Below are 26,131 nucleotides of genomic sequence, written 5' to 3'. Positions count from 1 at the left end.
AATGTATGTGATGCAAATGAATATGATAATGCAAATGATTAATTACATAATGAGAATGTGAGATGTGCTAACATGTGTTGTATGCAGGATGTGATGCAATTGTGATATCTATATGTATGTGTGAAATGCTTATATGTGGTGATGCAGGTGCAACTATATGAAATGCAAATGTTTTTGGTGTGTCATTATACTCAGTCATGTGATAGCGGGCTACGCGGACTCGAGAAGGACAATGGAAGTCAATCAAGAAAGGGGGATGGAAGACAGAAGATATGAATGTGAAAGAGCTTCTTGTGCGTTATCATCATTGAGCTTTATTATGGCAGAATAGGTTATGACAATCGAGGCATATGTTCGGCCCAGAAAGTCATTGTACCTGTTTGCATGGAGATAAGACAGTCACAAACAAGGAATGCCCTAGTTCATACTAGACTCACAGTGTCCTCATATCCTTGGACAAGTCATAGCATTACTAAAAGACAATCCACAGATAGCAAATGCCAATAGGTGACGATACCCCATCCTCGCCTTTCTAGTCAAAGACATCCTGGAGATAGAATCTCTAGTCAAAGACATCCCGGAAAAGCTAAAAGACATGTCACCAAAAAAGATGAAATCAAAAGAAAACCAAGACTCGACACCAACATCCACTGTAGTCCTCAAGTTTAGTGTCTCTTGTCACTTGTTTAAGTCAAATTTTGATTGTGGTCACAATGTTCACTTTCACAAAAAGGATAGATAGCACTGAACCATATGTTGTCTGAGTCTGTTGAAAGATTTGATTTTGTTGAAGCCCATTGTTGCTGCTGTGTCTCATCTGAAACTGACTGATTCCATGAAACTGATACTTTATTATGGAGAAGATGGAACTTTATTGCGGATTTGCGATGCAACTGTTGCTTTATTGCGGATTGCGCGCGGATAGACTTGAAGGAAACTAGAAGAAACTGTACTCCTCGGAACATGTGATGTTCTCAGTTCCACACCCATTACTAGACGTAGGAATTGGCCGTAGTCACAGATAGGATCTGATTTATTATGGATGGAAAGGGAGTGAAAAGGGAGGGTTTATTATGAATGGCTAACCAATCTTGGGTAGATCAATAACAAGCCATGATGGGAATGGGTAAGTTTATTGTGAGTGGATAGGTTGTGAGTGTGTGCAAAGTGAAAGGATGAAAGGGAATCCTGAAGGAGGGAGGAGCAAAGTCCCTACGCATGGCGCTGGTGACCCAGTTTTCACCATGGTACTTGCCCAGGGCGCCACCGAAGTGGTTTTCACCGTTGGACGAAATTATTTTTCTTTACTTTTCTCGATTTTTCAATTTTTTTTGTTGTCACAAGGCGCCTGTTTGCCAGGTTTTCACCAAGTAACGATTTTTTGTTTTGTTTTTTTTTTGTATTTTTGAATTTTTTTTAATTTTTTTTGTGTTTTTGCATTAGGATACTCAAAAAGAGCTTATGTGTAGAACCTGCGAAGGTGCATGCTGTTGATAGGATCCTCCAAAGATTCCCCTTCTGTAGTTGAGAGTTGATATGCCCCAGATCCATATGCTGCTGTGATGATGTAAGGACCAAGCCAGTTGGGTTCAAATTTGCCCTTCTTTTCTCTATCTTGCTGATTCTTGGGGTTCTCTCTGAGGACTAAGTCACCTACCTCAAATGTGCGAGGCTTGACCTTGTGATTGTAACTGCGACTCATTCGTTGTTGGTAAGCCTTGAGATGATTAAAAGCAGTGTGTCGTCGTTCCTCCAGCAGTTCTAGTTCTTGTAAGCGAGAGACCCTGTAGTCTTCATCGTTGATTATGTTTCTCAGGGAGACCCGTAAAGAAGGTAACTCGACCTCAATAGGCAAGATGGCTTCAGCACCGTAGACAAGTGAGTAAGGTGTAGCCCCTGTAGGTGTGCGGACACTGGTACGATAGGCCCAAAGTGCGGGATTGAGTTGGACATGCCAGTTACGGCCAACGTCGTCGACTGTCTTTTTAAGTATTTTGAGAATTGTTTTGTTAGACGCCTCAGCTTGGCCATTACCTTGGGGGTAATATGGTGTGGAGAAACGATGAGAGATATGGAAGCGCTCACAGAGTTCACGAACATCCTGGTTCTTGAAAGGACGCCCGTTGTCAGTGATAATGGAAGTAGGAATCCCGTATCGGCAAATGATGTAGTTCAGGATGAAAGTAGCGATTTGTTTCCCAGTAACTTGTGTGAGAGGCACGGCTTCAATCCACTTTGTGAAATACTCTGTGGCTGTGATAATGAATTTATGTCCGTTGGAAGAAGGAGGGTGAATCTTGCCTATGAGATCGAGTCCCCACTGACAAAAGGGCCAAGGAGATGCAAGTGGCTGTAGTTCTTGTGCTGGTGCGTGTATGAGGTCTCCATGAATTTGACACTGCTTACACCTCTTGACAAACTGATATGCATCTTTTTCCATAGTAGGCCAGTAGTATCCAGTCCTGATGAGTTTCTTGGCCAAGGTAGGACCACTAGTATGCGGACCACATATCCCTTCGTGCACTTCTCGTAACGCAATCTGAGCTTCGTCACTCTCTAAACATCTAAGGAGGGTGCCATCTAGACCTCGTCGGTATAGGATATCAGCTAGGATAACGTATCGGGAGGATTGGCGGATGAAAGTGCGGCGTTGGTTGTTCGATAAATCGGGAGGTAAGATATTGTCGCGAAGGTATGTGAATATGGAACCATATAACTGGGATTCAGGACCAACAACACATATCATTTCCGTAGGCGTGATCTCATATGACGGAATCAGCAAGTTGTCAACCAGGAACTCATAACAGGTCTCATTTTGCGGTAGGTCAATGAGTGAAGCAATTGTAGCCATGGCATCAGCAGCGCGATTCTGTTCTCTTGGTATCTGCTCAAACTCTATCTTTGCAAAGTGTTGTTTCAGATCATCTACCAGTTGTTTGTAAGGCATTAGCTTTTCATCTTTTGTTTGATAATCATCAGTTGCTTGACGGATGACAAGTTGAGAATCGCCAAAAACACGAAGTTCCTGGATCTTCCACTGAACTGCAATTCTTAACCCAGTTGTTAATGCCTCGTATTCCGCTATATTGTTGGTGCAAGGAAATGATAAGCGGTATGACTTTGGTATAGAATCGCCTTGGGGAGTTATAAAGAGTATACCCGCTCCTGCCCCATGCTGTGTGTATGAGCCATCAAAGTATAGTTGCCATGGCTTTGCAGGTGATATTGTTAGAATGGACTCATCTGGAAATTCTGACTGTAGAGGAACATCATCTATCATTGGAGCATCTGCCAGTTGATCTGCAATGGCTTGTCCTTTTATGGCTTTTTTGTCCACGTATTCAATGTCGAATTCACTCAAAATCATTACCCACTTGGCCAGTCGCCCAGTAAGTGTAGCTTTGTTGAGCAGATATTTTAGTGGATCAATTCTGGCAATCAACTTGGTCTTGTGAGTGAGCATATAATGTCGTAATTTTTGTGAAGCGAAGACCACAGCGAGACATGCACGCTCAATTGGTGTGTAGTTCAGCTCATATCCCACCAATGTGCGACTGATATAGTAGACTGCTTTTTCCTTGCCGTCAGATATTTGCTGTGCTAGTAGTGCCCCCAGTGCTGTTGGAGTAGCTGATATGTAAAGTAGCAATGGTTGATCCGGAATTGGTGGCATCAAAACTGGCGGGTTCAAAAGATAGTCTTTAAGTGCCTGAAAAGCCTGTTGACAGTTCTCATCCCATTTGAACTTAATGTTTTTGTGTAGCAGGTGCTGGAAAGGATTACACTTATCTGCAAGTTGTGCTATGAATCTTCGTATGGACTGGAGTCTCCCTTGTAAAGACCGAAGTTGACTGATATTCTTGGGTGGCGGCATGTCCAAGATAGCCTTGACTTTTGCTGGATCCGCTTCTATTCCTCTTTTAGACACAATGAATCCTAGGAGCTTCCCGGAGGTTACTCCAAAGACACATTTCTTTGGGTTTAATCTTACCTTGTATTTTTCCAGCCTATCAAAAGCAACTGAAAGTATGTCCAAGTGTGTATTTCTGTCTATTGATTTAACCAAAAGGTCGTCAACATAATCTTCCATCGTTACATGCATGAGATCATGGAAGATAGTAGTCATGGCTCGTTGATACGTGGCACCTGCATTTTTCAGCCCAAAGGGCATGACATTCCAGCAGAAGGTTCCCCATGGACAAGTGAATGATGTTTTATGTTGATCTTCAGGTGCAATCCTGATCTGATTATATCCAGAAAATCCGTCCATTAAAGATAACATCTCATGGCCTGCTGTGAGATCAACAATTAAATCAATGTTTGGTAATGGGAAATCGTCTTTCGGACAAGCCTTGTTGATATCCCTGAAGTCTGTACATATTCGGATGCTGCGATCTGGTTTGCTAACAGGTACTAAGTTGGAAATCCATTCAGGATAATCAATGGGGCGTATGAATCCGACATCCAATAATTTCTCTAGCTCTGCTTTGACTAATAATGCCACCTGTGGATGCATTTTCCTCAATTTCTGTTTTACTGGTTTTGCCCCCGGTTTGACTGTTAAATGATGCATTACTAAATCGGGGTCTAGTCCAGGCATATCAGCATAAGACCATGCAAAGTTGACTTGTCGTTCCTTAAAGAAGCTTATGAATTTTGCTCTCTCGGTCTCTATCAATGATTGAGCCAAAAATATGTTGTGTGGAACCTCTGCTGTACCAATGTTTGTCTTTATAGTCTCTTCTACCAACATGGATGATTTTTCCTCGTATGATGCTGGGAGAATGTCAAGCCTTCCATCTTCGGGCGCCTCAGAGAGGTTTTCACCCTCAGATACGTCCTTTCTTTTTACTTTTTTAGAGTCAGAGAGCGCCACAGTGTGGTTTTCGCCATAAGACCCTTGTTTTGTCTTTATTTTCACATTTTTGCGACTAGAAGGCCCGACACCCTCACCAAAGTATGCCATGTTATTTAGCTCTATGGCGTATCCTGCTTTATGGTCTCCAAGAGGAAGATCATCGCGAATGCCAAGATAATCAACAATAGCCTCGTCATTTTGAAATGTATCAATCTGTGGTGGTCCATCCTGATCCCAGTCAATGAGTTGGGGGTGAACGAGGGGAAGGTCTTTAGTGTTTTTAGAGTCCGCAAGGCTAATAGTGAAGATGTGGTTATATTCAGGTATGTCAAGATAGTCATCGAGGTCGTCAATGGCACTCTCCTCATCAGTGTCGATCGTGAGTGAGTCCAAATTATCATCACTAGTAGCACCCTCAGGGACAGGTGTCCTCATCCTATGTGATCCTGACCTAGGGCCTTGAAACGAAGCTTGTGCGGGATCCTTATGGGTCGGTTCTTGACCAACTCTGAATTTCTTGTAAAACTCCTCCTCCTCTGTAGGTTCATCTGACTCTCTAAATGTCTCATTAAGTTCATAGTTGCTGGAGGATTTGTCTGAACCCCATTCCCACTCATTGGAGTCTATGGAATAATTATCCTCTTGTTGAACTTCAGCCACTTTGACTCGCCATATCTGTTTTGTTCTCTTGTTTTGAATCTTGGGATTTAGAAAACCAAGCCCCTTAGAGCGTTCCCTTCTTGTAGTTAGCTCAGGTTGTAGAGGCTCCATGACACCTTCTTTGCGTAGTCCGAGAGGACTTTTTCCATCATACCCGAATCTCTGCAGAATTTTGAAACCTTTACCATAGTTTTCACAGGGTATTATAATTTGATCATGTGTATCATCTTCAGCGTCCTTATATAGCATTTTATATAAACTTTCTTCCTCTAGTTCGCCCCATTTTTGAAAGACGGTAGGATCCCATTTGAGTAGCATGATGGAGATTTGCTTATTAGGATGTGGCCTCCCATATTCCTTGGGGGAGTTCATGACTTGTCGTAAGAACATTGTTTGATTCAGAGTGTATTCTCCCATGCCTTTGTCTTGAAACTTGGCTCTAAGTTCACCTTGTTTGGATGTCGAGGGCTTTAATGACTCAGGATCAATATATGCTGAAGAAGGAGTAGCCTCACGATTGCTGGGAATGATAATCTCAGTATGTGATCTCAAGTTATTGCAATATATGAATGGATTTGGATCACCATTGACCATTACCTCGACTCCATTATGAGGAAATTTTATGCACTGATGGTACGTTGATGGGACTGCTCTCATTTCATGAATCCACGGACGTCCTAGCAATATGTTATATGTGAGGTCTAGATCCAGGACTTGACAAATCACGTCCTTTGTGACTGGCCCTATTCTTAGTGGTAAGATGACTGTGCCCTTGGACGAACGCTCTTCATCATCATAAGCCTTAATAGTGATTTGGTTTGTAGAATTCACAGCTTTGTCAGAATATCCCAATTGTCTGATGGTGCTCAATGTACAAATATTAAGACCTGCTCCTCCATCTATCAGGACTCGTTTTATTCGGTGTTTATGTATGAAGGCTTCAATATGTAGAGGTGCATTATGAGGCTGACTTATGGAGGCGTCATCGGCTTCTGTGAATGTGAGGGAGTGTGGAACGGATAGGTATCCCACCATGGCTTGAAACTGGTCCACGTTTAGATCAGTAGGGACAGCAGTATCTCTCAAGGTTTTGTCAAGGACAGCTTTATGTGCAGGAGATATACGTAAGAGCTCAAGAATAGAGATGAGTGCGGGTGTTTTCCCTAATTGCTCTACAAGATCGTACTCAGGCTTAGTTGACGAAAGATTGGTATTCTTAGTAGAGGTACCTGGCAATGTGATCTTACCTCGACGGGTTGTAACATGACATTCAGAGGTAGATTGGGACGAAGATCCCACACCTTTTAGGACAATTTTAGGTCGCTGAGGAGGGTTCTCAGGATTTTTATTTTTGATAGTAATGGTAGAAATATGATTGTCCATTGAGATGTGATTAATAGTGGAATCATAATTGTAAGATGTTCTGGTGTAATTGGCTTGATCATCTGTGACTTTGCCTTTTCCCTTGTCATGTTTCGAGAATGGTTCCTTAAACACCTCATGCTCTTGGTTAGATGAATGTCCCTCAATCTCAATATCTCCTCTGTCAATGAGATCTTGTACAATGTTTTTCAATCGATGGCAATTACTTGTCTTGTGACCCTTGCTCTTATGAAATTCGCAATATTCATCATCATTCCACCAATTCGGTTTTACCTTTGGTTCATATGGAGGAAAATCTGGGACCATGATCACTTTGTTTGCTACAAGCTTTTTGAATACTGATTCAAGTGGTTCTCCCAATGGAGTGTACTTCCTTCGTGGTTTAGCAGCCGTTTGATTGTTCACTTGATTGTTGGTAGAATTTGATCCAGAAAAGATGAACTTTGGTCTCACTGTGTTGGCATCAACAACGCCATCATTAACTGTATTCTTGTTCTTGTTCCAAAACTTTGGTTTGTCCTTTCCCTTAAAGTCCTCTTTGTTTTCTTTAAATAGCTTGATCACTCCTTGTTCAATCAAGACCTTTTCTGTTGCTAGGCCCTTTTCAATGACATCCTTAAATGTAGACAAACAAGCTTTTCTGAGATCATAACCAATAGCCTTGTTAACATTTTGTGTGAACATTTCCACCATTTGTTTTTGCGGGATTTCACAAGAGCATCTGCTAGCTAAGTTTCTCCATCTTTGTAAAAATGACGCAAAAGATTCTCCTTCTTTTTGTTTCGTATTGCACAAGGTAGTAACTGAGACATCTGTTTCAATGTTGTAAGAGAAATGTTGGATGAATGCCTCTGCCAAGTCGCCCCATGACTTAATACCAGGAGGTAATTGAGAAAACCATTCCATCGCTTGATCTCCTAAGCTCTGTGGGAACAACCTCATTAAGTATGTTTCTTCTGCCGCTACCTCAATGCAAGCTGTGAAGAATTGTCTTATGTGTGCCTTGGGGTCTCCTCTCCCTCTATATTTGTCGAATTTCGGCGTTGTAAAGTGCGGAGGAAACGGAGGCATTGGAATGCTCTTATCAAAGGGATAAGGGCATATATCTCTCATAGTATATGTGGGTTTTGATGTGCCCATGTCTTCCACTTTCTTTTGTAGATCTCTAATTTGTTGCTCCAAATTATTTTTGGGAGGAGATGGATTTCTTGTAGCATATCCCATGTTTGAAACACCTATTTGAGGAGGAGCTTGTTGCATGTATGGATGATACTGATCGTAGACATGTCCATATGGAGGTCTATATTGTTGCGACATGTATGGAGCGCTTGGCATAACTTCTTGTTGAGGGACCCCATATCTGTTTTGTGTGTATAAACCATATTCAATAGGCCTTTCATTTTCCATTGTGTTGCCCCCAATTTTGGCATGAGGTCTCCTTGTGTCAAAATTTTGAGGAAGTCCTTGAGTATCCATTTGTCTTGGTTGACCCATATCTTGAGCATGTGTTTGAACATAAGGCCTCCATGATGGTCTTTGAGTGTAAGTATCATGCATTTGAGCTTGTGTATGTGGGATTGCTGGTTTCTGAAGCAAAACTGATGGTGACTCCGGCATCATATTATTTGGTCCTCCACTATTAGGTTGAGTTTGTTGTGAAGGTCTACTTTCCATAAGTTGAGATAAGTCAAAATCATGTGGTATTTTAGCTCCACTTTGTGCCATCATGTTTAGGAAATATTGACGATCTCTCCTCATTATCTCTTCAACCAATCTATTGAATTGAGGATCCATTATAGATTCTTGTATGTCTGCTGATAGTATTGAAGAATTGTCAACATTGTCATTGTGTGTAGCGTTGTGTATAGCGTTTGCGCTTTCCATATTTGGATTGTGTCTATAAACATTCATGTCTGGTAATGTAGTGTGCTCAGGATTGTAGAAGACATCATTGTCATACTCATAAGAACTCATGTTTACGGACCCTTGAGCTTCTTTAGCTTTTCTCCTAGATTTTTGAAGACGGGTTTCAACCATGAACTAGGTGTTTAGCAATATGTGAGAGTCTTAGACGAAAATGACAAGAGTATGTAAGACCAAGAGTTGTATGGAGTGTAAATGAATCTGAAGTTTACTTGCAATGTCCAAAGTGTAAGACCAAGTATGTATGTTGTAGAGTAGGTGTGACTTCCAAAGAGAGGATAGTTTCTCTTGATGAGGTAAGCTGACCTTGACTCTAAGTAAGACCAAATGAGACCCAAAGGTAAGAAACCTTGATGAGGGACCACTTAGCAAAGTGTTGTTGTATGTAGTGTGTTGACAAAGTATAGTGAGGACAAGCAAGTGACCTTTTGACTCAAGTTTAGACAAGTATGAATGTAAAATGAGGTATGAAGCAATGATGGACTGTGTAAGACCTTAGAACAGGCTGAATGCTAGATGAAACCTGAAGAGACAACCTAGGAAGCTCAAGTATGCCGAAACTGATTTCTTTGTTTGCTTGACTGTTAAACTTTTTTCAAATCCTGACACAGACGCCTCTGTATACTTCACTGACGCGGTTTGAAGACACAGACGCTATTCTGTTTGACACAAACGTGATTCTGAGATTTCCTGTTGATGTTTGCTGGGACTGTAACAGTTTTTTGCAATTTTGGACACAGACGCTGCTGTATACTTCACAGACGCGATTTTCAGACACAGACGTGTCTCTGTTCGACACAGACGCTGATAAAAACACAGACGCTATTCTGTACTTCACAGACGCGTTTATCAGACACAGACGCGGTTTTAACAGACACAGACGCGTTTCTGTAACCTTAGTGCAATCTTTCCTATCTGTGAATTTGTTTTGCTGTGACCAAATCTGATTTTTCGACTGTTTTTCGTGACAAGAGGACACAGTGTTGATGACCCAATGTTTGCAGACTGTTTAGACTCCAAAAAGTGTGTTGTTTGATGTAAAAAGTTTTTGCATACACTTGAAGACACAAAAGACACAATGTTTTGCTGTTTTGTCTTGATTGTTTGAATGTTTATCATAAGTCAAGCACAATTCTTATGGCTGGCCAGGACAATAATTGTTGATCCCACATGGGGTTTTACCCCCGAGGCTACGCTATTCAGAGCGGATACTTAGATGCTTGACCTCACTAGCTCCACCCTCGGCACTCACTTCTCGGGTCAGCCAAGCATCAGTCCCCATGAAAACTCCCCATGGTGAACTTTGTATCTCTACTAAGAACCGTATGTGTGTGGGCCGCTACCAGAGGTCCGACCTCCTGCCTCAACAACTAGAAGGATTTGGGCATATAAAACAATGAGGTGCTAGTAAGGGCATCCGCTCGTGTGGCCATACATGCGGCACTTTCAGCTCTGTAAATACAGAAGGCTCCCAGCCGGTAGGGGTTACGCCCTACAAATGATCAAATAAATTTGATCAAACGGGTTTATGGGGAGACATAGTGTCGGTATGAACTAATCAGCACACGTTATTCATAGTTTTCACCATGAATACATTTGATTATAGTGGCTTGGAAGAAGATGGCTTTTCTTTTGCTACCACTTGGGTCGTTCTCTTCTCACTAGTAGTCCTAATGACCACACGGGAAGACAGGCCCTCTAAAGAATAAACAAAAAGAGCCTATTGCTCAAGACACAAAAGACAATGGTTCAATTTTAGTGCACCAATTGAAGTGTTTGCTAAGCTATGAAGACAAGGCACACAAATAAAATTACAAAACCCTAGCTAAGGCCCTGCAACAAAATTGTTAGTAGTTTGGGCTGTTTCAAATGATAACCCCTTCCCGCAAGCACACAAGTTAGGTAAATTTTAAGAAAACCCAAAAAGACTTTATGAAAAGGGGCCTTCAACAAAAACGTATTTGCCTCCAAAGCAAGCTGCACAAACCAGGTTAGCTAGATCTGCAAAGGTTAGCCAAAAATAAACCAGATCTGAAACCCTAAGTACAAAATCCGAAAACCCGAATCGAAAAACTTAAAAAAATTTGCAAAACAGAATGCACAGACGCTGTTATACCAGACACAGATGCGTCTGTCCGACACAGACGCGGTTCTATGATTCGTAGACGTGATTTCAGAACACAGACGCCTCTTTATTCTGCAGACGCGATCAGATGGTTCACAAACGCGATTCGGGATCACAGACGCGACTTTCGGAAACCTGCAAAAAAATAAAAATGACAGAAACACAGACGCGATAAAAGATATCACAGACGCCTCTGAAATACAAAAACGCGATCCGAACACTCGCAGACGCGAAAAAAACCTAAAATGTCATCGAAATCGTCCGATCTGCAACTTCAAAGATGCAAAATCTGCAACAAAATGTTAAATGCAAAGGGACAAGAGTCCCACCGGGCGTGCCAAAATGTATATGGTGAAAATGGATAGCAATAAACAACAATATTGAAAGACTAAAATGGATTCAACCACCAAACCCTAGCCTAACAATGAACAAAGATCCACCATAACATATGAAGATAACCTAAGACAATGCAAAATAACTCAAAAATCACAAAGATTTTACCATCACATGTCTAATAGGGTTTTGATCTCCATTCTTCCTATCTCCATTGATCTTGTTTGATATGCTTGCTCTCAGATTTTTGTATGCACAAGAGCTCAACAAAGAACGGAATGTGGTTGCAATTAGAATTGTAGTGTAGTCAATTGATCCAGTAGTTAGGGTTTGATAATGAAGAAAGCATCTCCTTAAATAGAAGACACAATAGAAAATGGAGGGTTAAGATTGAGAGGTGTAAAAAGAGAGGTCGGCTAGGATTAGGGGGTAGGTATAAGAAATACCAAAATAATGAAAGGGGTAGGTAGTGTAGGAAATAAGAGATGAATGACATGTGTCATGTGTAGAAAAAGATAATGAATTAATTAAATAAATAAAGATTTATTTAATTAATAGAAGAAGTAGGACAATTAAATAAATAAAATATTTATTTAATTTAGGAAAGGGATAATTTAAATAAATAAATGTATTTATTTAAATGAGAAATAAGGCTAGAAGAGGATAAATGAATTAATTAAATAAATAAAGATTTATTTAATTAATAGAAGAATTAGGCTTAGATAATTAAATAAATAAAATATTTATTTAATTAGACATGACAATTTTGGGTGTCTACACATACGTTGCCAATTAGGAAACTACTCAAGAGGATACACTCAAGTAGAGGCCCTAGGATAGGATAGATTGAGGCACTTTGTGATGAATAGTGAGTACCAAGACATAGTACTTTGTGATGAATAGTGAGTACTAAAAAGAGCAACACTTTGTGATGAGCAGGGAGTACTAAAAGAGAAGCACTTTGTGATGAACAAGGAGTGCAAAACACGTAGTACTTTTTGATGAACAGGGAGTACCACTAGGATAGAAGCAACACTTTGTAATGAATAGTGAGCGTCACTAGGATAGATAGCAACACTTTGTGATGAACAGTGAGTGTCACTTTGACTGACATGATTGATTTTCTTGACTGTAGGAATATTTGCCTATGCTGAAGTCATGGGAGAGATTCCCATCGACTCAGAGGTTATGACCGGAGCTGACATTTGAGGACCGAGCTACCATTGAGGTTATGGGTTTGTGCCATACTCTATATGTGCTTGAGTTTCAGGCGAACATGGGATTGTTGACTGCACTTGCTAAGAGATGGCACTCTAAGACATGCACATTTCATTTGTCGATGGGTGAGATGATAGTCATCTTTGAGGATGTATATAGGATACTGAGGATACCGATCAATGGGGAGTTGATACCCTATGATCGAGATGGAGACAGGGATGCACTGAGACAAGTGTTTCAGGATCCGGGATTGGAGATGAGGATGGGACATGTGGCATGGGATACCATGACATGGACAGGATTAGCACTACCAGTAGTACTGGCATGAGTGATCAGTGGGTTCCTCTATATCAGTCTTGTACTATTTTGTATGATGACACCTTCGGGTGATTGTAGCCATATGATTTTGACATCATTGTATCATGACACTTATGATTTTTGATATATATATGAGATGATTCATCTTTGCGGCAGCTATATGCATGTGTACCTATGTGATGAGATGTTTCATGATGTATGTTTCTATGTGATGGTTATGATATGGATGCAAATATGTACATAATGAAATGCAATATTTTTGTTCTTTTATGTTTTTAATATGTTATGCAAATGCAAATGTGAATGTATGAAATGCAAATGAATATGATAATGAAAATAACAATTTACATGATGAAAATGTAAAATGTGCTAACATGTGTTGTGTGCAGGATGTGATGCAATTGTGATATCTATATGTATGCATGAAATGCTTAATATGTGGTAATGCAAGTGCAACTACATGAAATGCAAAAAATTTTGGCGTGTCATTATACTCAGTCATGTGATAGTAGGCTACATGGACTCACGAAGGATGATGGAAGTCAATCAAGAAAGGGGGATGGAAGATAGAAGATATGAAAGTGAAAAGAGCTTCTTGTGCATTATCATCATTGAGCTTTATTATGGCAAAATAGGTTATGACAATCGAGGCATATGTTCGATCCAAAAAGTCATTGTACCTGTTTGCATGGAGATAAAATAGTTGCAAATAAGGAATGCCCCAATTCACACTAAACTCATAGTGTCCTCATATCCTTGTACAAGTCAAAGCATTACTAAGAGACAATCCACAGACAACAAATACAAATAGGTGACGATACCCCATCCTCGCCTTTCTATTCAAAGACATTTTGGAGATAGAATCTCTAGTCAGAGACATCTTGGAAAAGCTAAAAGACATGTCACCGGAAAGATAAAATCAAAAGAAAACCAAGACTCGACACCAACATCCACTGTAGTCCTCAAGTTTAGTGTCTCTTGTCAATTGTATAAGTCTTATTTGATTGTGGTCACAATGTTTACTTTCACAAAAAGGATAGATAGCACTAAACCATAATGTTGTCTGAGTCTGCTGAAAGATTTGATTTGTTGAAGCCCATTGGTGCTACTGTGTCTCATATGAAACTGACTAAATCCATGAAACTGATACTTTATTGCAGAGAAGTCATAACTTTATTGCAGATTGTTAATGCAAATGCTGCTTTATTACGGATTATGCACGAATAGACTGAAGAAAACTGGAAGAAACTGTACTCCTCGAAACATGTGATGTTCTTAGTTCCACACCCATTACTAGACATAGGATTTGCCTTATCCACAGATAGGAGCTGATTTATTATAGATGGAAAAGGTGAAAAGGGAGGTTTATTATGAATGGCGAACCAATCTTGAGTAGATCAATAACAAGCCATGATGGGAATGTGTAAGTTTATTATGGATGGATAGGATGTGAGTGTGTGCAAAGTGAAAGGATGCAAGTGAATCCTGAAGGAGGGAGGAGCAATGTCTCTACACATGGTGCTGGTGACCTAGTTTTCACCATGGTACTTGCCCAGGGCGCCACTGAAGTGGTTTTCGCCGTTGGACAAAATATTTTTCTTTACTTTTTTGATTTTTTGATTTTTTTTTTTGTTGTCACAAGGCGCCTGTTTGTCAAGTTTTCACCAAGTAACGATTTTTGAATTTTTTTGTATTTTTGAATTAGGATACTCTGAAGAGCTATGTGTAAAACCTGCGAAGGTGCATGTTGTTGATAGGATCCTCTAAATGTTCACCCTCTGTGGTTGAGAGTTGATATGCACCAGATCCATATGTTGCTATGATGATGTAAGGACCAAGCCAGTTTGGTTCAAACTTGCCCTTCTTCTCTCTATCTTGCTGATTTTTGGGATTTTCTCAAAGAACCAAATCACCTACCTCAAATGTGCGAGGCTTGACTTTGTGATTGTAGCTATGAATCATTCGTTGTTGATAAGCCTTGAGATGATTAAAAGCAATTTGTCTTCGTTCATCCAATAGTTCAAGTTCTTGTAAGCAAGAGACCCTATAGTCTTCATCACTGATAATGTTTTGCAAAGAGACTCATAAAGAGGGTAGCTCGACCTCAATAGGCAAGATGGCTTCAGTGTCATAGACAAGTGAATAGGGTGTAGCCCCTGTAGGTGTGTGGACACTTGTGCGGTAGGCCCAAAGTGCAGGATTAAGTTGGATATGCCAATTACAGCCAGTGTCGTCGACTATCTTTTTTAAGATTTTAAGGATTGTTTTATTAGACACCTCAGCTTGACTGTTACCTTGGGGGTAATATGGTGTGGAGAAATGATGGGAAATATGGAAGCGATCATAGAGTTCATGAACATCTTGATTTTTGAAGGGATGCCCGTTATCAGTGATAATGGAAACAGGAATACCGTATCGACAAATGATATAGTTGAGAATGAACGTAGCAATCTATTTTCTAGTGACTTGCATGAGAGGCATGGCTTCAATCCATTTTGTGAAATACTCTATGGCAGTGATAATGAATTTATGACCGTTAGAGGATGGAGGGTGAATCTTGCCTATGAGATCGAGTCCCCACTGACAAAAGGGCCAAGGAGTTGCAATTGGTTGAAGTTCTTGTGCTGGTGCATGAATGAGGTCTCCATGAAGTTGACATTGCTTACATTTCTTGACAAACTGATATGAATCTTTTTCCATATTGGGCCAGTAATATCTAGTCCTGATGAGTTTCTTGGCTAAGGTAGGACCACTAGAATGTGGACCACATATCCCTTCATGTACTTCACGTAACGTAATCTGAGCTTCGTCACTTTCTAAACATCTAAGAAGAGTGCCATCTAGGCCTCGATGGTATAGGATATCATCTAAAATGACGTATTCAGAAGATTGGCGAATGAAAGTGCGACATTGGTTATTGGATAGATCAGGAGGTAGGGTATTATCATGAATGTATGTGAAAATGGAACCATATAACTGGGACTTAGGACCAACAACACATATCATCTCAGCAAGAGTGATTTCATATGAGGGAACCAAAAGTTTATCCACCAAGAACTCATAGCGGGTCTCATTCGAAGGTAGATCGATCAGTGAAGCAATTGTAGCCATGGCATCTGTGGCTCGATTCTGCTCTCTTGGTATCTGCTCAAAGTCTATCTTTGTGAAATGTTGTTTCAGGTCATCCACCATTCTTTTTTAAGGCATTAATTTCTCATCCTTTTTTTGGTAATCATTAGTTGCTTGACAGATTACAAGTTAAGAGTCCCCAAAAACATGAAGTTCCTGGATCTTCCACTGAACTACAATCCGTAATCCAGTTGTTAATGCCTCATATTCTACTATATTATTAGTGCAGGGAAATGATAATCGATATGATTTTGGTATAGAACCCCCTTGAGGAGTTATGAAGAGAATGCCAGCTCCTGCCCCATGCTGTGTGTATGAGCCGTCAAAGTATAGTTGCCATGGCTTTGCATGTGACACTGTTAAAATGGATTCATCTGGAAATTTTGAAATTAGAGGAACATCATCTATCATGGGAGCATCTTCTAATTGATCTACGATAGCTTGTCCTTTTATTGATTTTCTATCCATGTACTTGATGTTGAATTCACTCAGGATCATTACCCATTTGGCTAGTTGCCCAGTAAGCGTTGCTTTATTGAGAAAGTATTTCAATGGATCGATCCTTGCAACCAAATTAGTCTTATGAGTTAGCATGTAACATCGTAATTTTTGCGAAGCAAAGACCACAGTGAGACATGCACACTCAATTAATGTGTAGTTTAGCTCATATCCCACCAATGTGCGACTGATATAGTATACTGCCCTTTCTTTGCCCCCAGCAACTTGTTGTGCTAAGAGTGCCCTAGTGTTGTCGAAGTAGCTGATATGTATAGTAACAGAGGCTGATCTGAAACTGGTGGCATCAAAACTGGTAGATTCAGAAGATAATCTTTGAGTATCTGGAAAGCCTGTTGATAGTTATCATCCCATTTGAATTTGATGTTTTTATGTAGCAAGTGCTGAAAGGGATTACATTTATCTGCAAGTTGTGTTATGAATCTTCATATGGACTGAAGTCTCCCTTGTAAAGACCAAAGTTGACTGATATTTCTTATTGGTTGCATCTCTAGGATGGCTTTGACTTTTGCTGGATCGGCTTCGATTCCTCTTTTTGATACAATGAATCCTAGGAGCTTCCCGGAGGTTACTCCAAAGACACATTTCTTGAGGTTTAATTTTACTTTGTATTTTTCCAACCAATCAAAGATGACTGAAAGTATGTCCAAATGTGTATCTCTGTCTACTGATTTGCGCAAGAGGTCATCCACATAATCTTCCACAGTAACGTGCATTAGATCATGAAAGATAGTAGTCGTGGCTCTTTGATATGTAGCACCTACATTTTTTAGCCCGAAAGGCATGACATTCCAGCAGAAGGTTCCCCAAGGACAAGTGAATGATGTTTTGTGTTGGTCCTCAGACACAATCTTTATTTGATTATAACTAGAGAATCCATCCATCAATGATAACATTTCATGACCTGCTGTGAGATCTACAATCAAATCTATGTTTGCTAATGGGAAGTCATCCTTAGGACAAGCTTTGTTGTTGTCTCTGAAATCTGTACATATTCTGATGTTGCGATCTAGTTTAATGATAGGCACTAAGTTGGAGATCCATTCGGGATAATCAATTGGGCGTATGAATCTGACATCCAATAATTTTTCAAGCTCTGCTTTGACCAATAATGTGACTTGTGGATGCATCTTTCTTAATTTTTGTTTCACTGGTTTTGCCCCCGGCTTAACTGTCAAATGATGCATTACCAAATCCGGATCCAATCTAGGCATATCAGCGTATGACCATGAAAAGTTGATTTGTCATTCTGTGAAGAAACTTATGAATTTTGACCTTTTTGACTCTGTCAAATATTGAGCCAGGAATATGCTGTGTGGAACCTCTTCTGTGCCAATGTTTGTTTTGATAGTCTCCTCTACCAACATAGATGACTTTTCCTCATATGATGCTGGGAGAATGTCGAGCCTTCCATCTTTGAGTGCCTCAAAGAGGTTTTTGCCCTCAAATACATCCTTTCTTTTTACTTTTTTGGGTTCAGACAGCGCCACAGTGTGGTTTTCGCCATAAGACCCTTGGTTTGTTTATATTTTTATATTTTTGCAACTAGAAGGCCCGACACCCTCACCAAAATATGCCATGCTATTGAGTTCTATAGTGTATCCCGCTTTATGGTCCCCAGGGGGAAGATCATCTCGTATGCCAAGATAGTCAATAAAAGCTTCATCATTTTGGAATGAGTCAAACTGTGCAAGTCATTCATGGTCCCAGTCAATGAGTTGGTGGTGAACAAGGGGAAGGCCTGTGATTTCTTCGAAGTTGGCGGGGCTAAGAGTGAAGATGCAGTTATATTTAGGTATGTCAAGGTAATTATCAAGGTCATCATTGGCACTCTCCTCATCAGTCTTGACCGTGAACGAATCCAAATTATCATCACTAGTAACGCATTCTGGGATAGGTGTTCTCATTCTATGTGATTTCAACCTAGAACCTAGAGACAAGGACTATGTGGAATCCTCAGGGGTTGTTTCTTGACCAACTTTGAATTTTTCATCAAATTCCTCTTCTTTTGTGGGTTCATCTGGTTCTCTAAATGTCTCGGTGAGCTCGTAGTCACTGGAGGATTTGTCTAAATCCCATTCCCATTCATTGAAGTCTGTGGAATAGTGATTCTCTTGTTGACTTTTGGCAGCTTTGATTTGTAATTCTTCTTCTGTCCTTTGAGTGTGGACCTTGGAAGTCATGAAACCAAGTCCCTTCGAGCGTTCCTTTTTGAATGTCAATTCAGGTTGTAAAGGTTCAATGATGCCTTCTTTTCTTAAACCAAGAAGGCTTTTGCCATCATACCCAAATTTTTGTAAGATCTTGAAACCTTTGCCATATTTCTCACATGGTATACTGATGTGATCTTGTGTATCATTTTCAAGGTCTTTGTAAAGCATTTTGTATAAGTCTTCCTCTTCCAGTTCACCCCATTTTTGAAAGATAGTAGGGTCCCATTTGAGTACAATGATAGATACCTATTTATTAGGATGTGGTCTTCCATATTCTTTTGGTGAACTCATGACTTGTTGTAAGCACATGGTCTAATTCAAAGTGTATTCACCCATGCCCTTGTCCTAAAATTTGCCTTTAAGCTCACCTTGTTTTGATGTCGAAGGTTTTAATGACTCAGGATCAATGTATGTCGAAGAAGGAACAACTTCGCGATTACTAGGAATGATGGTCTCAGTTTTTGATCTCAAGTTATTGTAGTATATGAATGGATTAGGATCACCATTAACTGTTATCTCAACTCCATTATGAGGAAACTTAATGCATTGGTGATATGTAGATGGGACTACCCTCATTTCATGAATCCAAGGATGTCCTAGCAATATGTTGTATTTGAGATCCAGGTCTAGGACTTGACAAACCACATCCTTCGTAACTGGCCCAACTCTGAGAGGCAAGGTGACTGTGCCTTTGGATGAACGCTCTTCATCATCATATGCCTTGATGGTGATTTTGTTTGTAGAATTCACAGCTTTATCAGAATATCCCAATTGTTTAATAGTCCTCAATGTACAAATGTTTAGACCTGCTCCTCCATCTATTAGGACTCGTTTTATTCGATGTTTGTGTATGAAGGCTTCAATGTGTAATGGTGCATTATGTGTCTGACTTATGGAGGCATCATCAGCTTCTATGAATGTAAGAGAGTTTGGAATGGAAAGGTATCCCACCATGGCTTGAAACTGGTCCACATTCAGATCAGTGGGGACATCAGTGTCTCTCAAGATTTTGTCAAGAATGGCTTTATGTGCGGGGATATGCATAAGAGCTCAAGGATGGAGATGAGTGTGGGTGTCTTCCCTAACCGTTCTACAAGGTCATACTCAGGTTTGGTTGATGTGGAAGCAGTTTTTTTAGCTGGAGCACCTTGCAAAGTGAATTTACCTCGATGAGTTGTGACATTACATTTAGAGGTAGGTTCGGAAGAAGATCTAATTCCTTTTAGGACAATCTTGAGTCTCTAGGTAGAATTCTTAGGTGTTTTGTCCTTGATGATAATAGTAGAGACATAATTATCCATCGAAATGTGATTAATAGTTGAATCATAGTTATAGGATGCTCTGGTATAGTTGGTTTGGTCATCTGTGGCTGTAGCTTTTCCCTTGTCATGTTTTGGGAATGGTTCCTTAAACATCTCATGTTCTTGATTGGATGAATGTCCTTCAATCTCAATGTCACCTCTATCAATGAGATCTTGTATGATGTTCTTCAGTCGATGACAATTTCCTATTTTATGAACCTTGCTCTTATGGAATTCACAATACTCATCATCATTCCACCAATTTGGTTTGACCTTTGGTTCATATGGAGGAAAATTTGGAATTGTGATTACTTTGTTTGCCACTAGCTTCTTGAAGACTGACTCAAGTGGTTCTCCCAATGGGGTATACTTCCTTCGTGATCTGGAAGTTGTTTGAGTATTCACTTGATTGTTTGTAGAGCCTGATCTCGAAAAAATGATTTTGGGTCGCACTGTATTGGCGTCAACAACACCATCATTGACTGTGTTCTTGTTTTTGTTCCAAAATCTTGGCTTATCTTTTCCTTTAAAGTCATCTTTGTTTTCTTTGAATATTTTGATGACTCCTTGTTCAATTAGGACCTTTTCTATCGCTAAGCCTTTTTCAATGATGTCCTTGAAGTTGGACAAACAAGCTTTTCTCAGGTCATAACCAATGTCCTTGTTAACATTCTAGGTGAACATCTCTTCCATTTGTTTTTGTGGAATTTCACAAGAGCATCTGCTGGCTAGATTTCTCCATCTTCGTAAAAATGATGAAAAAGATTCTCCATCCTTTTGCTTGGTGTTGCACAAGGTAGTGACTGATATGTCTATCTCTATGTTGTATGAGAAATGTTGGATAAATGCCTCTGCTAAGTCACCCAATGAATTAATACCAGGTGGAAGTTGGGAGAACCATTCCATAGCTTGATCTCTTAAGCTTTGTGGGAATAATCTCATCAAATATGTCTCTTCTGCTGCTACCTCAATGCTGGCTGTGAAAAATTGTCTTATGTGTGACTTAGGATCCCCTTTGCCTCTATACTTATCAAATTTAGGTGTCAAAAAGTGTGTAGGAAAAGGAGGCATTGGAATGCTCTTGTCAAATGGATAAGGACATATGCCTCTCATTGTGTATGTTGGCTTTGGTGTATTTATGTCCTCCATTTTCTTTTGTAAGTCCCTAATTTGTTGCTCCAAATTGTTCTTAGGTGGAGATCGACTCCTTGGACCATATCCCATGCTTGAGGCACCAATTGGAGGAGGAGCATGTTGCATATATGGATGATATTGATCATACATATGTTCATATGGAGGAGGTCTATAATGATGCTCCGTATATGGACCACTTGGTATAGATTCATTTTGAGGAACGAAATATCTATTTTGTCCATGTATACCATACTCTACAGGCATGTCATGTTCTAATGTGTTGCCCCCAAATTTGATGCGGGGTTTCCTTGTGTCCAAATTTTGAGCATGCCTTTGAATATCCAATTGCTTTGGTGGTTGATCCTTAGCATTGGTATGTGATTGAGCATATTTTTCTGCATAAGACTTCCATAATGGTCTGTGAAGGTGAGTATCATATGTTTGACCATGTGTATGTGGGACCTCTGGTTTTTGAAACAAAGATGATGGTGATTTAGGCACCATATGTGGTCCTCTATTGCCTCCACTATTAGGCCTCCTTTGATCCATGCTGGAGTGAGTTTGTTGCAAAGGTCTATGTTCCATTATTTGAGACATGTCAAAATCATGAGGGATCTTGGTTCCACTTTGTGCCATCACTTCTAGAAAATATTGTCTATCTCTCCTCATTATTTGCTCAACCAATCGATTGAAATGGGGATTCATAATGGTGTCTTCCACTTTTGCTAAATATACAGAGAAGTTGTCCATATTGTCATTGTGTGTATCATTGTTGTTTGTAGTGTCCATGTTCTCAACATTTGGCATGTTTCTATAAGCATCCATGTCAGGTAATGTAGTATGATTAGAATTGAAAAAGATACCATTGTCATACTCATAGGAACTCATGTTTGCAGACTCTTGAGCCTCTTTAGTTTCTCTCCTAGATTTTTGGGAATGGGTTTCAACCATGAACTAGGTATTGACCAAGATGTGTGAGACTAGGTGAAAATGGAAAGAGTATGGAAGACCAAGAGTTGGATGAAATGTAAATGAATCTGAGGTGTACTTGCAATGTCCAAAGTGTAAGACCAAGTATGTATGTAGTAGAGTAGGTGTAACTTCCAAAGAGAGGATAGTTTCTCTTGATGAGGTAAGTTGACCTTGACTCTAAGTAATACCAAATGAGACCCAAAGGTGATAGACCTTGATGAGGGACCACTTAGCAAAGTGTTGTTGTATGTATTGTGTTAAGAAAGTATGATGAGGACAAACAAGTGACCTTTTAACTCAAGTTTAGATAGATGTGAATGTAATGTAAGGTGTAAAGCAATGATGGACTGTGTGAGACCCAAAGACAGGTTGAATGCTAGATGAAAACTTGGAGAAATAACCTAAGAAGCTCAAGAATTCTGAAACTGACTTTGTTTGTTTGTTGGACTATAAAAGTTTTCTTTTTTTTCAATTCTGAACACAGATGCACTTGTATACTACACAGACACGATTTCTTGACACAAACGTGGTTCTGTTTAACATAGACGCATTTCTAAGATTTTGTAAATGCAATGTTGATTCTGAGAACACAGACACATTTTTGCCCTTCATAGACATGGTTATATGACACAGACGCTATTATGTCAGACACAGACGCGTTTCTGCAAAATTTGTGCAATTTTTCCAATCTGTGAAGTTGCTTTGTTGTGACCAAATCTTAATGTTTGACTATTTTTTCGTGACAAGAGGACACAGTGTTGATGAGGACTCAATGTTTGCAAGTGTCTAGACTCAAAAATATTGTTGGTGTAAATAAATATTCATTTTGGATATTATTACACTTACTTAAGTTAACTTAGGATAATGCATCTCTTTGTAGTTTGGATTTGAGACACTTAGGGAAGTGTACACATAGGGATAGAGCTTGTAGGAGAAATTCCACCTTTTGTGGTCTTATTTTGCTGTTACACTCTACATTCGGTGGGTCATCCACCTCTTGTGGAATATTATATTATTTCTCCTACCTACCCCTAGTATTTCTTACCTACCCTTGTTTCTCATTGAGCCACATGTCATATTTGTGTGCTCATACATCCATATGGCCTTGCCTATATAAGCAGGCCTATATTCATTGTATTGGTTAATCCAGTTGATCATTTGCATATTGTTGAGAATACAGTTTGTTCTTGTCATTCTATTGTCTCTTTTTATGCTTTTCATTGTGCCCTTGATCTTGGCAAAATCCTACATGGTATCAGAGCTATTGGGGCTTCATTGATTGGTTTTTGGAGACATCGTGGAAGGCTTCTATTTTTGGATTTGGGGATATTCAATTTTTGGGGGCATCATACAGTGATTTGGACATCACCGTTGAATCCGGGAGGCTCTTTCCATAAATTTTGACTATAAAGTCAACCTATTTTGGTGAGAAAATTTTTTTCCCCATTTTGGCTATTATCGTACAGATTTCGAAAAAAAAATTTCAAAAAAATTTATTTTTTGGAAAAAAAAAAAAAATCGAAAAATTAAAAAAAAAGCGATAAAAAAAACAAAATAAAAAATATTTTTTTTGTTGGTTTTTGGGGGTCCGCAGACCCCCCCCGTACCCTACGTGTGCTGCAAGTCGCAGGCGTACCTGTTGTACCCGTCGCCATCATGTACAGTGCCGCCGGGACCTGCGTTGACCAGTCTCCCCACCGGCGCCCAGGTCTCCTCCCGCCAGCCGAGACCCAGCCACCGCCGCCGGCCCAAATCTCCGGCAGCCTATAGCCACCACCACCCACGCTGCTGCTGTCGTGTATGCCACCGCCGCTACCGTGTACGCACCTGCCACTGCCCAGGTCTCCCTCCGCTGGCGCACAGGTCTTCAGCCGCCTCGGCTCCCAGCCCGCCACCGGCCCCTCAGCTTCAACCGCACCCTCCTCTCCGGCGACCACTAAAACAGGCGGAATCCATGCCCACCACGTGGCAGGCGGCCACTGGCCCGCAATCAAAACTGTACACCCTGCACAGTGCCACGTCAACATCCGTATGGTAGCACAGTCACCTGCACAGTCATCTGCCCAATCAGTAGTCCGTACGGTATGGACGCCCAGTCAGCAGGGAGGCAAAGTTTTCGCGATGGTCATAGGGCCATCAAATTTAAGATAGTGAATTGCTGACGTTAGTGCCACATTAGCAGTTTTTTGAAATTTTTTTGACCCCTCTCCATTGGGCTTTTCAATTTTGCAGTCCAACTTTGAAAGGCCATATCTTGCTCATTTTTGCTCCTTTTTTGGTGCAATTTTATTTGAAATGGGCTAAAATTTCATGATCTTCATAGTGGTGTGGTTATTTTTTGATTTCGGTGCACAGGTTTTTCAGAATTTTCAGATTCTCTCAGCTGTACCTATCCAATCCTCAATTCTGCAACTTCAAAGGCCTCGTTTGAGCTCATACGACCTCCTTTTCAAGTGTCGTTGTTTTTGAAAGTGCATATTTTTTTGTCTACTTTCATAATCTATAATCAAATTTCAGAGATTTTGAGTGGAAATTGTACTTTCAGATATTGGTCTTATTTGGCCTATTAGGTACTTGTAAATTGCTTGGATCTTAGTTAGATCTCTTGCATTTTTAGTTTGAGACTTTTTTGGCCTTATTGAGGCAGTTGTAAAATTGTAATCAGAAATCCACTTTGCCATTTTTTGCAAGTGGCCGATTGTATACGCACTAAGTATAAAGTGCCAAATCATCACTTTTGGGGGGGTTCTTTGATTGAGTGAATTTGGGGGGGTGTGTCTTGTGTGATTGTGCCTCTCTTTGTGCTCTTTCCATTTTTGTTGCAATGAGTCCTAATAAATTTCCACCTTTAACTCCACATAATTATGCATCATGGAAAATTAAAGTATGGAGTAAATTAATGGAAAAGGGTCTCACACATTACATAGATGGAACAATAACAACACCACCTGATCCTAAGGTTGATCCAAATACTCAATTAGAATGGCTCACAAAGAATTGCATGGCTCTTAGAACTTTACGCAAGTATGTATCAGATGACCTCATTTTTCACATTAAGAAGTGTAAAACAATCAAAGAGGCTTGGGATATGTTTCAGAAATTGTATGGTCAAGTTGATGAAATCAGAGGTTATCATATTGACAATGAGCTCACCAACTTGGATCCCAAGAGTTTTGATACAATCCAAGATTATGTCACCAAAGCAAATGAGCTAAGAGCAAAGCTTAAGGATTGTGGAATTGACAAAAAGGATGCTCAGTTGATATTCAACTTGTTGGACAAGCTTGCACCAGAATATGTAGCATTTGTGTCTAGCTTCCAAACTCATCGTTTGACAATGGGGAGTTCTTATGTTATGCCTTCATTTGATGCTTTCATAGAAATGTTAATATTGGAACAATCTAAGTTGTTGGACATGGAGTTTCTCAAGTCTTCAAAGTCCAAGGCTTTGGTGGCTAATCAAGGGAATCAAGGAAATCAAGGCAAAGATTCCAACAAGAAGAAGAAGCACTCTAAGTCTAAGCCACACCAAGAAAAAGGACAATCATCCTTTCCATCACAAGGCAATTTTTCATCCTCTTCCAAGAAGGGGACACCACCTAAGAAGGATAAACCAACTTGTGCATATTGCAAGAAGTATGGTCATGATGAGCATCGATGCCACGCAAAGCAAGTTGATGAGTTAACTAATCTTCTTAAGAAAAACAACATCAACTTACCATCTGCCTACACAAAGAAGGATTCATCTCCTTCCTCTTCCTCACAGTCTAAGGGAAAAGGGCAAGAATTTGTGGCTACAACAAGTTCTTCACAACAATGGATACTTGACTCGGGTGTCTCATATCACATGGGTTCTACAAAGGAGCAGTTTTCTTCATTGGAGCCATCTAAGGTACCTCACATTTACATAGGTGATGATACACAAGTAGAGGTTGAAGGGAAAGGTTCAGTTGACATGGATGATGGAACATTTGAGAATGTTCTCTATGTTCCTAACTTGTCTACCAACCTTCTCTCCATCTACCAAATCACTCACTATGGGAATGGG

The sequence above is a fragment of the Cryptomeria japonica genome, chromosome 7 (assembly GCF_030272615.1).
Source record: "Cryptomeria japonica chromosome 7, Sugi_1.0, whole genome shotgun sequence".
Taxonomy (NCBI): Eukaryota; Viridiplantae; Streptophyta; class Pinopsida; order Cupressales; family Cupressaceae; genus Cryptomeria; species Cryptomeria japonica.
This window is presented reverse-complemented; position numbering follows the sequence as displayed.